The sequence below is a fragment of the Acipenser ruthenus genome, chromosome 5 (genome assembly GCF_902713425.1).
Source record: "Acipenser ruthenus chromosome 5, fAciRut3.2 maternal haplotype, whole genome shotgun sequence".
Lineage (NCBI taxonomy): Eukaryota > Metazoa > Chordata > Actinopteri > Acipenseriformes > Acipenseridae > Acipenser > Acipenser ruthenus.
The window spans coordinates 11,303,221-11,318,172 of NC_081193.1; positions in this window are offsets into that span (position 1 = coordinate 11,303,221).

The window sequence follows — 14,952 nt, forward strand, 5'->3', positions numbered from 1 at the left end:
ACTATAAATCATTAGTTTATTGGAAATAAAGTGTAAACTGTATTTAATAACTGTAGTACACAAAAGACTTACTGGAAGAAAAACAGCCTCACCTTTACCTGCCTGCAGCAGAATGGTGCTAGACCTGGAAGGCTTTTTGGCAGTCAAAGCGAGATTTACTGGTCATCAGCAGTTTTGAATCCAAGATCTTTCTATAATGAACAAAATTAACTCTCTTCATTATATCATAGAAATGAATGAAAACTTGGCAGCTGAAGCGAGCATTTCATTTAAATTAAAAAAGTCATCTGCAATATCAGTCCTTATCAGATAGGTAACAATTTTAGTTGGGATAATGTTTCTGAGCCAAAAATGATTTCATGCGGTGAATTTGGAAAAGTGCTTACAGTGGAGTTTCATATTAATTAAAACACTAGCCTTGGCAAGTAAACAAGGTGTGTGGAAACCTGCTTGTGCAGGTGAATTTTTAGGAACAGAGGGGTCAGGTTTAGTCCAAGCATGGCACAGTTAAATAAGGCAATTATATTTAACATGTTCTTTATAGCCTAAATTTAAATGAAAATAACTGAACTGACCACTGTAATAAACAATAATAATAATATGCTTGGTACTTTCAAACAAGGGCTTATGACAAACCCCTACAGTCTTTGTTCAATAAATTGTTAAAAACACATACCTGTATATGAAAGTAAACTAATCTGAAAAGGTGAAATGGTGTACTGCTCAGAGGAATTGTTGAACCAAGTTCATATGATTACATAAAAAGTTGATGTTAAACTCTTTTGATACACATATAAACTTGTATTGTATTGTATTGTAGCAAGGATCCTGTGAACTTTGGATCCTGACTTTTTAGAGAAAGGAGGGGTTGAAAATGAGAACTATGAGATCATGTTCCAATATTTTTGGACATAAGTTATATCCAATTCATTTTGAATGTTGTTTATAAACTACAATTAGTTTTAAAAAGACCTGACCGGATTCTTATAGAATATATCATTAACTCAAAGATGTATTTAATGAAGGGAAAATCCTATATAAGCCCAGAGCAAGACCCCATTCAATACCATTGATCTTGATCTTGCAAGCTGACATAGTCCATGCTCTGAGGGTGTCTGAAAAACTGATTGCTCTTTGATCGAATTCAGACGTCTCTGCTTTTTGAAGACAGTTCTTATTTTTCATATATCCTACTCTACACTTCCATATACTGGAAGGTAAGTATATATTTGAATCCATATCTCTTTTATATTTGATGCATTGCTATGAGGTATAGATTATGTGTTAGTTTTAAGAGAGTGATATATTGAACGCTTTAGAACATAGCTGTGGGTGTTTTAACGTTTAGCGTGGCTGGCCTAAGGGCTAAGCATATAATTAACCATATCTGTATTAAACCTGTAAAAGCACTGGATCACCCAGACTGCTTTTTACTGGGGATTTACGGTGGTCTGCGCAACCAACCAATCCAATTTTTAAAGCATTTAATAAACCGAAAGGGCACTACTAATGCTCTGATTCGTTAAAACTTCAAATTAAATGAGCGATTTTCTTGATTATTAAAAAAGTATATGTCTGGACATATAGCACGCCCAGTGCACATACCATTTACAGGGGTTTAGAACATCTCTGTCCTCCTTAAACATCTCCCCTGAGTTTAAGAGTCTGCTCAGAGCATATACAGTATATATAAATAAAAAAGAGTTGCGATTTCTGACAGTCTGAAACTTATGGGTGTCACTGTGGGAATGCATTATAGTAACTATATATAGAGTTGATGGTCAAGTTAAATATGTCAGTTTTGCGATAATAGATCATGATGAACAGCTCCATTTGTTACAAGTTTATGATAATGCATATATTGTATAGATAAAACTGAAAATAAACTGTAGTATATAACACTAATGAAGGCATACAAGTTCAAATGTTTGTGTAGTTAATTTTGTTTCTTATAGTTTTGCACAATAAAAAAAGAGAATGTGCTGTTTCGAAGTAGCTGTGTTCAAATTTGTTATTACGTTTGTGACAGATGGTGGGCTTCTTACCTTTTTATAGTTTAAAGTTGAGCAAACAACCATTATTAACAGGTCAGTTTGTATCGCTATAAACAGTAAAAAATACATTTCGTTGACTTCAATAGAAGGAAACAGAAGCATGTAATCCATTTTGTTAAGGAAATATGCCACTGTGGGATCAGGTCTAACTGACAGCTGGAATGATAAAAGAAAGCTAATGTGCTTTCCATGCAATTTTGGTTTCCTATCCATATAGCCTACTATGTTGTAGACAAGGGACCCAGTGACTTGTATTTGTTCACCCAGCAACTGTAGAAAACCCAATAGTTCTAATCAAGCAATTACTGTCTGCAATACTGAATATTGTAGAACAAACCCATACAATCCTGACACCCATTCTGCCTCTACTGTACATTATTTGAGTATGATGACATTCACAAGCACAGCTGAAGTGACAGGGAGCAGTTTGATGCTTTTTAGAAAATGTAAAAAGTCTTTCAAGAAATCTAGTGCAAGCAATGTATGTGGCCTATCCCTCAGTGGTAACTGCCTTTTAGCTATCTTTCAATATTTTAAATTCATAATGTGATATTAATGAAAGGATATTACAGAGTCTGTCTGTGATGCCAATTGCATTATTGTGTAATGATTTCCATTACACGAGAGTAGATGTTAAAACTTCATGCTGATTTGAACTCGGCTCTCGCCAAGATAAGCACCAACTAAGACGTAGCTTTACAGTAAACTAATGTGATCCATATGTGTCTCCATCCATTTACGTTTCCTTCCATATGATGATGTAGATATCCTTCTGTCTGGTGTTAATGGCTGAAGTGTATAAATAAGTAACACTTAGATGTTCAGATTAAAATTTTAAAAGAAAAAAAAACAATTCACAAGAAGTCCACTGTAAAGTTGCACAAGACCCAATGTATTGCATGTGATAAATATTTGCACACTATTTTCATAATGGTGGAAAAATATGATAAATGACATTAAAAATGACATAAAATACTGTAAAATATGTAAAACTCAATAACAAAGATGTAAAAGACTGAAAACAGCATAACATACCAGATTTAAATGGGCACTTCCCTGCTTTCTCAGCGGAAGTTGTTTCGGCATGTGTGAGCAAGCGCAGTGCGCTGAGTACCACTTTTAACGCATACCTGAAAATAACACCACACCGGGAAGAAATTGAAGTTACTTTCACCTCTGACTATAGCATCTACCTTGACTTCAATTCAGGTAAAATCTGCCAATCTGATTTAGACATTGCTGGAACTGTATATATACTGTGTTCTTAAATAGTACATTCAGTATTATTTGTTTTGCAAAACAGAACCGTTATGTTTCAATTTCAATGCATTTCCACTTTTATTAAGTCTGTAATACAGTGATATATTTACAAGATTGTGCTTCAGTTCATTTGATTTCAGATAATGATTTTTTTTTAAAAAATTCTCTTTTACACAAAAACATATTATATTTATGTATTTCCCCTTTGTGTAGGTTCATAATGGAATAAGAAAAATGAAGTTCACACAGACAGATATCTAGGTTGACGCTGCACAGTGTATTGTTAATGTGTTTTTCCCTCATCCATAATAAATTATTTTCATTTTGGTGTATGAAGTGGTATTAAGTTATTATTTTTTTTCAATCTATCAGTCCTTCTGTGATATCAGTCTGATATATCTCCCTGTTTGACGGTAGGCTCGATTTGAGACTTTAGTGGCTAGTTTTACACTGAATTTGCCAGGTGAATTCATTGACATTGTTTGCAAACAGTGATGGCGTGTGATGGGAACAAGTGGAGATTAGAAGCAAAGCACAGAATATTTAATCACACAGCGACTTTCTGTAAGAAGCTCTAAAAATATGATTATAACTTATATGATTATTGTTTTTTCATTCATTTTTGTTTTCAGTAAACTTATTAAGGTGACCAATGTTGTATTGTTTTCAGTGCAAACAAATAAATTATATTCCAGAAATTCAGGGAGCTCAGCAAAATCAAATTACGTATTTTTCAAGAAGGTAGTTTTAGAAATGTATTTCTACAGTGCTTAAAAACTAAGAATGCGGTTTAAAGTAGTAAAGAGAAAGGTTTGTAAAAGCCAAATTATTCCTTACTTCTTTTACCATGGTGACATTATTTATTCCTTGTAAAAGTCTGCGATGGTTGCAGTTGGGTTTGTGTGGGGGGTGTTTACGCTACAACCAGTTGGGTTTGTGTGTGTGTGTGGGGGGGGGGGGGGGGGGGGGGTTTACTCTACTGCTAAGACAACAGAGCTAACCAGTGATTGTTTAATGTTTTGTTGGGTGGGTTTTTATTGTTTTTATCACACAAGGTCAAGTATGAGTTTTTTGAGAGTGTGACTCGAATCCGAGTCACGAAAAATGCCAGACTTGAGTCCTAAAGTCTGATCGTAACACATCATCAAAAAAGATCATACATCCAGAAGTTTAAAAATTGCACAGATCAATACTTTATATAAAAAAGAATGGAAGTCTTTATTTGAATACCACAGTAAACACTGCGTACAGACACTAATGAATACCATTATAAATACCAGAACCATCAGCAGACAACAGCATTACCTGCAATGTCAACAAACTGGGCATGACACCGTAATACAGCATAGCTGATCTGTTACCATTGTACAGCAATAGGCCGTGTTGCTTCATACCATCAGAATGTCATTACAGCATGGAACCTTTGGGAAGTTTGGGAAACAAAGACACTGAAAATTGAAGAGCTTGACATAAAAATTAATAATGCAGAGATAGCAAGTACAGCAAGCCACTTCATAGTGGTTTCTGCATGAATGTTCAGTATTGCCCTGTAGCAAAGTCCATCCTGTTCCTTATGCTAAATACATTTTTCAAAAGATCTACATTTGCCAACATCTTCAAGCCACAAGAGGGTGTTTAGCCCCCCCACAAGAGGGTGTTTAGCTTATCTGATGAGATCAGCATCTGAATTCCCCAGCAAGACATACAGTATTAAGAGAAGCTGGAGATTTGGACAGGATACATTTAATCTAGTCCAATGGTGTGGTTTTCTGCCAAGACAAACTTGCTTTTAAATGCTTTTACATTTTCAAAAATGTTGTCAGGTGTGAAGCAAATTCCATGTCATTGAGTAAAACTGCATGTTCCTAATAAATAACTACAAAGGGCTGTATTGTGTTTCTTCCCCTTGTTTTTGGCTTCTGCCAAAGTTTGCTGTTTCTGGCTGAGGTAGCTGTAGATGTTATTTGAGTAGCAACCGTATTAATATAGTGATTCAGTGCAGGAGCATCTGCATTAGGAAGCAAGCTGGGTGAAGTTCAAAGTGATTCCATAACAACAATCAGGTGCACTATGATCCAAAAATAAGAGGACATTTCTCTTAATCAAAATCTGACCTAAACCTTAACAGACTAAATTAAATGACTGGGTGTATTTTTTTAATCAGGTGACATGTCACTTTTTTAGAAACAATATTGCTTGTTCATGAATATTACAACTGCAGTTTTACAAGATTACAGGCAAGGGAAGGGATTTTTCACAGTAAAAAACAACATTGTTGCAACAGGTTTCTCAGCAGATATTATAAACAAAATTGTACAATGGATCCCAGCCACTGTTCTTCTTCCTGTCTGTTCTGTGTATTAGAGTAGTCCTATGTGCACACTCTGTTCCTTTCCCTTCCCTTCTAAACTCTAATACAATCCTACAGAATGCCAAGAGATGACAAAATCCAAAAGAACCTACAGGAGAGACAAAGATACCACCAAGCTTGTTCAAAGTAGTTGGATTCGCTGCCAAACAGTATTGATTTTGAAAATAACTGGATACTCCGTTATTGCTATAGACAATTTTAGAAAAAAAGTTGTTTGAATCTTGGAGCAACTGAAATCTAAGGGCTGGTTTCACAGACTCTGATTAGCACTAATTGCAGACTACTGTACTGAATGTTACATTAGGTAGTCCAAGATTAGTTTTAATTAGGGTCTGTGAAACCAGCTGTAAGAGATAAACCTAATGATTATAAAGGCATTGCAAAAAAATACTTTTCAAATTACAGTCAAACTTGCTTATGACAAAAAAAGGGATTTTCTAAAAGTGGTCTTTGGAAATATACAGTATGGGCATTCATTAAAGAGGACAGTATCAACAGATACTGTTAGGTGTACTAAGATGGGCCAGTCGCAATGCAAACATATTAATGCTTGTGACATAGTAGCCGTGTGTTATGTGGGTTTGTGCATTTGCTGCTGAGTGACAGGCAGGAGATCAAGCTGGAGGTAGAAGTTGATACGCCCCACAGGCGAACAGGATTTATTTACATGTCAACACACTGAACAGCTCATGTGACACTACCAGCAATGGTAGTGCACAGAGCACATACAACACAGTGTACAAAAACTTTGGTAGGATCTGCAATATCTGAACTAACCTTCTACGTTCAATAATAAACTAGCGTTGCTGAAGAGGTTGATCATGGCAGATAAACGGTTAGGGCAGATATGTGACGGGCGGATACGTGACAGATAACTGTACTAAGAGAAAATATGGCATATACAGTACAGTAGTAAAATCAAATGAATACCTAGCACACTTTCTTTTTACTTTAGCTTACTGGTAACACAAAATAATCATTGGTGTGCAATGCAAATAAAATATTATTTTAAATTGAAACTAAATGATTTCAGCATTTTTTTAAATTTTAATTATTATTGTAAGTACACCCTGTCTTTCATGAAAATTAGGCACTTGAGCACAACTGGCAACGCACGGAAAAAAGCAGTCTGGGAAATGCCAGCAACAATTGCAACTGTTTATAACATTCTTTCAAAAGTTCTTAACAAATTGATGCAAATGTAAGTGTCGCAACTGCCGGCAGCTTTAGTACATCTCATTATAATATCTGAGAACTCTCATTTGCATTATCTCCGCCCCCTTTTTGCGAATTTATGCAGGAACGCTCTTAAATACATATCCATCTAAGCTTGAACCGCAAAGTAAAACTGCTGCCACAAAGCATTCCCTGAAAAGTCGCTAACAGCATTGTGCTTGTTTAGTACATTTCACCCAAGACTTCTGACTCGTTTGCACTGGTTTGCTACCATTGCGACAGGTGCAACACTTTAGTACATCTACCCAATAGTCTTTGTATATAGGTGTGCGTTAATAATATCTCAACTTGACGACAGCTGAACATTTATTGTTGTGAGATTTAAAATGATAATTTAAAGAAAATATACTTTCAAATAAGGTCACATTCTAAGTTTAAATGTGATAATCAATTAGGTGTGCAGTAATTAGGAATCCAGATTGTGATCGGTGTGCATTAATTAGGAATCCAGATTGTGACAGGTGTGCAGTAATTAGGAATCCAGATTGTGATCGGTGTGCATTAATTAGGAGTCCAGATTGTGATAGGTGTGCAGTAATTAGGAGTCCAGATTGTGATAGGTATGGTATTTCATGAAACTCTAGATTGTAATAGGTGTGCAGTAATCAGGAATCCAGATTGTGATAGGTGTGCAGTAATTAGGAATCAGTGGTTTCCCAGACTTATATTTGGATTAGTGAACCTTTTTCTATAAGACAACCATGGGTGTGTCTCCTACTTCAATGTCTTAAAAAACTTTGAAACAGGTTGTATCACTCCTTCCTGAAGTTCCTATGATTATATATATATATATATAGTGACAAATTCACTGGGTGTGGTGAACGTGAACACAGATGAATGTAACAGAATAACATATAATAAAGCTCTTTCACAACAGATGTTCAGATGAATCAGGTAAATAATGCCAACAGCCGTCTGGGAATCATATTTTTCCCCTGTCGGCCATCTTGCTTCCGGTAACGTGAGGGCATCACTTGCCAGCAAAGCAAAGCTGCCCTCACGTACCTCCCATTTATAACCCTGCTCTCTCTCTCTCTCTCTCTCTCTCTCTCTCTCTCTCTCTCTCTCTCTCTCTCTCTCTCTCTCTCTATATATATATATATATATATATATATTTTTTTTTTATTTTTTTATTATTATTTAGAACTCTCATTTTTACTCCAATGAAGTCTTGTGGAATATTACGACAGGGAAGCAATATTATTTAGGACGCTCTGTAACTGATAAGATCTCTAACATGCGTAAGGTAGTTGCACTCGGTATAAGCAGTGTGGAGTAGTGGTTAGGGCTCTGGACTCTTGACCAGAGGGTTGTGGGTTCAATCCCAGATGGGGGACACTGCTGCTGTACCCTTGAGCAAGGTACTTTACCTAGATTACTCCAGTTAAAAAAAAAACTGTATAAGGGTAATTGTATGTAAAAATAAGTTGTAAAACATAATGTAATTGTATGTAAAAATAATGTGATATAACACTTGTAAGTCGCCCTGGATAAGGTGTCTGCTAAGAAATAAATTAATACGATAGTTATCTTAACTAAAGTATTCTTCTTGTTGTTTTGAATAATTTCTGTTTCAGCCATCACACCCTGGTTACTTTCTAAAGGATTAATCCATGCCTGTGGATATCAGATATATAGTCTAACATCTAAGTACATCAGATACACCAAGGTGTAGCCATAACAAGGTATTGTGCTTACCAATGCATTTCTTACATACTCTCTAAAGAGTGTTACAGTGGGACATGTTAATGGTTACACTCTGGTGTACTTAGATGTACTTAGAAGTTAGACATGATACTGTGAGCTATTTTTTAAAAAGTCACCAGAATGCCATGATGAAACAGATAATTATACAACGTGAATCTAAACAAAAAGAAGTCATCAGGTTAAGAAAAGTCTGCTATTTGCTAACTATACCAAGCGGAAGTTGTTTGATTGAATGACTCAGTTGTACATTGCATATAAAGAGATTTGGGATCCATGTGAATAAAAGTTCATATTTAAATTCAACTTTCAAGTTCCTCTCTATTATATGCCATAGCAGCGTGGAGTATTGCCCTACAAAAATGCTCAGCGACTTATAATAATGTAAAGGCCCTTGAGGGTTGTTTATGCTGATCATAGATATGCAGTTCATAAAAAGTATCATGTTAAGGCATGAAACCATTAAATAGACGATAAAACAAACTTGAGCTTATCCCAAACTAAAATGGCTTTTTGCAGGTTAAAAGGTTTATTATGGGAATTAGCTTTGTGTTATAGAACACCCTGCAGAATTTACAGGAAATGCATTATGTTCCCTTTGCTGTATCCTGTGTGGTCTGTATCACATATTACCAATTGTTGCAGGAGGGAGCATGGGCTGGATGGGCTGGATACACTGGGGCTTTTAGAAGAAAAATCTCTTTCTCCCAGTGAACATTCCTGAGTAAAAGTTTTAAAAGTATATCCCTTGCTTATTTACCTATTCCCTGTCTGTGATGTGTGAATAATAATATTGCTGTGATATGGAAAACAGCAAAAACAGAAAAGGAAAATTATGTGTTTCTTGCAAACACTGCAGGGGCATCTTTAACACTTTTAGAGTGAACAATGGTGATTGTATAAAAACAATCATATGAATATAAAGCTTGCAGGGTTTTCAGGCAGGAAATCTATAGTACTGTATCAATAATGAAGTTCCTAGTACATCACATTTATTCATCGTTCAAACTACAAGCCAATTACTGGCAAGTTCCCATCAACCAATTGGTAGTGGTGAAACGTAATTTTTTATTTTATCAAAATAAAAAATCAGTTGTCATATAACTTAAACATATCTGAAATGAAACCCTTAAAAAAACTATTTAAATGTGAAAAAAACCTGCCTTTTTACGCACCAAATGTAGCTTTATCCGACGGACATCTTGGATTTTTTACGTCTCTGCTGACGTTGAGCTTTCGTAATTGAGCCATTTATAAAGGCTTGTGATTCGTTAACGATAGATCACAACCTCAGTATTATTGGCTTGTATAAAAGAGGATGTATTTGACTTCAGAATATAAAAATATATCAGTGCTGCATTCTTTTTTTAAATACATTTTAGGTGTTAAAAAGCCACAATAACAACTTTGTACAATACTGGTTTGATACATGTGTCACTGAAACAGTAAATAAACTGTTTATGTGCCATTCCAATGCATCTTTCATTTTTTTCTTTGTGAAAATTCCCAGATTTTCTTTATTTTATATATATGTTACACTCATAGTCAGGATTCGGTCAATGAAAAAGTAAAATGAAAAGGTTATTTCGGTCTTTGAGCAGAAAGGAAGAAAATGTTTACTGAAACGAGCATTAAGCATTTAATATAAAGCTTGCAGTGTTTTCAGGCAGGAAATCTATAGTATCATTAATACGCAAGACTGTCCTCACTGAAATTGTATAATATTATAAATTGTTTTATTTGTACAAAATGCTTATTACTTGCAGCTTAATTTCATTAAGTTGTTTTCTTCAAATGATGTATCAATCTTTTAGCTTTGTCGACCTAATTGCCTAACCATCCATGAACCTATCCCGAGATATTTTTCTGTCATGAAGTAATAACATTCATACTGTAGGTAGCCTACACAAATGCTGAATAGTGTTCTCATTACAAGGCTGAGTAGCTAAGAAACCTGCTTGGTTGACCATGTGACAGAAATATTGGAAAACCTGTGATGAAATGATGTCTTTAAATACAAATGTGTTATGGACGTTATTTCACTTAACTGTGTAAACAGTAAACTCTGCTTTCTCTCTACAACCATTTCTATGTAGATCGGGGGTGTCCAATTACGGTCCTGGAGGGCCATTCCACTCCAAATTTAACAGGTAAAATAATATAATTAACTATGTCAGGGTGTGGATTGAGGCTTAATTGGTTCAATTAAACAAATTAGAAGAGGTTTGGAACAAAGATCAGGAGTGGAAGGACCAACTTTGGACACCCCTGATGTAGATGCACACAGTGAACTTATGTTCAATTCCCTATAAGTTGCAAACACTGAACCAATTTGAGGGAATATGAGAGAATAAACTACAATTCAGTCTTTTTTTACATTCACCCATTATAGAACATAAAGATTATACATGTTGTAAAACTTGGATCTTTAAGTTTTTGATTCCTGGTCGCTGGGAATCCTGGGTATATCACTTCATCACATGCCTCACAGGAGACACAGCAGTTGCTTATTCCTTGCAACGGATGTTGGGAGATAATTCTCCAAAACGTATCTTATTTGATTATTAATGGCTGTTCAGTGACACAAGAAAGCATATACATTTTTGTTTTGAACTAAATTTCTCTTTCTGTGTATTGCCAACAGACAAATGAAAGGAATTCAATATAAGATGTTTACTTGGTGACAATGGTATGATTCAGCTTTCTAGCTGAAGGGGATTATCTTGTTCTCTTTTATTGTTATGAGCAAGTCTGAACTTTATAATGCCTTGCTTTGATGCCTGCCAGTCTGCTTTTAAGTCAAACTGTTTTATTAGCTTTTAATATGACGCTTAATGCTTGCAAATACCTTAACTCAATAACAATTGTTAAGGGACAATACTATAGAGGTGTCATATTAAAAATCAAAGCTACACTTGTAAGATGCATATGTTGTATTTCTCAGTTTTCTAACAAAAATAAAGCAATTTTGTTTGACATATCAGGGCGATCTTATCTAATGTATTCTTCATATTCGTCATCACACCCTGGTAAGTATTTAAAACGTACACGTACTGTAACCTCAATATACGTTTCAGAATCGTGTATAACCTCTAAGTGCTGTATAAACCTGCCTCCCCCACAACTATCTGGTCACTACTGGATCTAACATAGGACTGGTGTTCCCTATTGTGTGATTCTTTTATATACTTAAGGCCAAATTGGTGCTTTAAATTTCTGATTTTAAGAAGAAAAAAAGTCAAGAATCTGATGACAAAAACAGAAAATGATGCAAGTGAATCAAAACAACAAAAAGAACACAGTGGTTGCAAACCCATACCAAGCTGCTCTTGTATGTTACTGATAACAAGCTACAGTATTTAGAAGGATTATTGAAGCTCCAAAGTTTTTGCTAATAGTACTAGCATTTAAATATAGCAGGTGCGAAGATTTTTAGCATTTTACTTAAATCACTCCTGTGCCTTTGTTTTACTGCAATATACAGTATAACACAACAAAATATATAAAATGTTTTTTTGTTTATCTCATTCTGATGAGGGCGGGTCACATAAGCATTATTTTTTAAATTTTACTGCACTATTTTTGCAACAATAGATACAGGTTGCATCATAGCATATAAAAATATAATCCTGCAAGATATTTTTTTCTAAACAATAACAACATTATATTCCTTTTTTTAGTCTAATGATCAAGCTATACAGCATTAATGTATGAAAATTGTGATTACATTATACATTCTTTTAATACTTGCACATATTATAACATTCATTTCTGTGTATTGTTTCAAATGTAGACAAATTAGTTTACATGACTACCAGCACGAAAAACGAAATTGTACTACGTATATAGTTACACATATTTAAGCACTGAAATTGGACAGTGTGAACAATTAAAACTCTAAAACTTAAAGAGGATCACATGTCAATCATGTTAACTCACTTCCACCTCACATAATATACGTTAATCAACAAAGCTGCTGTATAATATGTATCTCTGTACACCAACCGACACAAGAAAAAATGATACACAATGAGTAGGCTGAAATATAATAAGCCCTCCCCCAAAACAACCAGGTTTGGTCTTTAACATAAACCACGGTGTTTAAGCATGCCTATTGTTGTTTTAAGACACTCATCCATTTTTGCTCCAGCTTCTCCAAGACACTAATTACAATAGTACTGCCTTCCTGGCCCCTCGCTGTTTTTGTCATCCTGACAGCTTATCTCCACATTATAGATGGTCTTTTTGATACTGAAGGTCTCTTCTCTAACTGTGCACGATGCTGGCTGTCAAACAGATGGTTGTCAGTTATTTCCTTGAGTAGTCTTTTTTTGCTTTTCCTAATTCTGACAATATGCTATCATTGTTAACAAAAAATACATGACATATTCAACATAGTATAAAAAAAAACAACACTTCCATCGTTTCTGTAAACAACGTGCATGTTTCTGCATCTCGCCACCCCTATGATAATGAACCAGTATATAAAAACATAGAATTACCTAACTCCTAACTCATTACAAAAATACACATTTAACATTAAATAGGAGGACAAATTAGATTGTCTGTAACTGTTTTGTTTTTTTCATTAGGCAGCACAAGCCATAAAAAAAGCAAAAAAATCAGTGGAGGTGAAGTTTTAGTGAAATAACCAAATTGCAGCTGAGATATTTAATAACTTACTAACAGTACTACAAAATGATGTTAATAAAATGCATGCATATATTCTTTTCATACATTTAATATTGGAAAACATTTTTGTCAGTCATATTTTATTAGAAACCATTTGTAATTGAATTTCATGACAAAGAATGTCATTATTATCATTACATAAGTTAATTATTATCAGTAAGACATGCATACATGACACTTTCAAGTGCAAGACTTGCTTTTGTTGACATACTGGAGCCCTTTCTCACTAAAGCTAGAGAAGTACTTCAAAGGGTATGATGCTATCTCTCCTGCTACCACATTATTGCATAATCATCTTTTTTTTTCAGTAAAGTTTTAGAATTGCTATGAAGGTTAGCTTAATATGCTCCACATGAGAAAACGGTTTTATCACAGATTTTACCTCCAAGAGAAATAATCACAATTTTCAAGACAGTTTTGCCACCTTCTCATCTGGAGGCCTTAATGGGAATGGGATTGGTTCCCCTCCCCTCCCACTCCCCAGGCAGTGACCCTGTTCCCCCTGTGTCTTGTGTTGCCTTTCCGTTCTCACTCCCACTCCTCTTCCAAATTGTTTTAAATATTATATTTCTTCAAGTACTCAGTCAGAGAGACTTCGGGGACTTGAAAGACTTTGTGGACTTGACAAGAGAACACATAAATAACACTTTACTTCCTACATTAAGGTCACTCCTTGTATTTCTAAACTTCACAAATAAAACCCCAGTTTGCTCCTTCTTAAAGTAATTGTAGATAACAAAATAATGTCATAAATCTGTGTTGTACTTCCATTAGCTAAATATATCTCAAACACACATTTATTTTCATTTTTTACCCATGATATTTGGCACTATTTAAAGCTAAAAGAAGCTCTCAGTTTCTATGCCTTATTCGTGGCATTTGCACTTCCTGGGTCACTTCACCTCAGCAGTGTCTTCTGGGTCAAAGCATGTTACCGACTGAAAGCAGGAAACTCAATAAGTGAAGAAGCTGATTGGTAATTGACAGGAAAGAAGTCAGTGAAGGAGGGTCAGTTTCATCCTCCAGGTAAAATGACACAGGAAGTATAATCTAAAAGCATGGCTTGCAAACAAAGATGTATTTAACCTAGAGTAGTACCAGATATCATGTTTAAAAATAAAAATACATGTATGTATGTATTTTTTTTCTTCAAAACTGCACATTCATGTGCATGGTGAGAAAAATGTATGGAACTATTTTGTTATCTGAAATTACTTTAAAACACATACTCATCTTTAACACTGTATAACATGCCTCCTGCTTCCTTACACTGTATATTAAACAATAATTACATTCATAGGCTATACTATACTTTCAGTGTTGCTTTTAAAGATAAGATTCATTGCATTATCATATTAGCACATCCCTAGTGGTCATTTTTATGCTGGCCTCATTACAGATTTGTCACCTTGCTCAAACTGAATCAGAGGCTGCCCCTAATTTGAAATATGAGGGTTTATTAAACTTGCCAAATATGTGTTGAAAGTGATACACCAGGAATAAGAAGACATTATAATGGGATACTAAACAGATAATAAAAATAGCATGCAAAATCAAATCGTAGTAAAGAATTACTTTAATTTGCTGTAATATAAAAACAAGCCTACTGGTACAAGTGCTTTCATTTGTCTTATC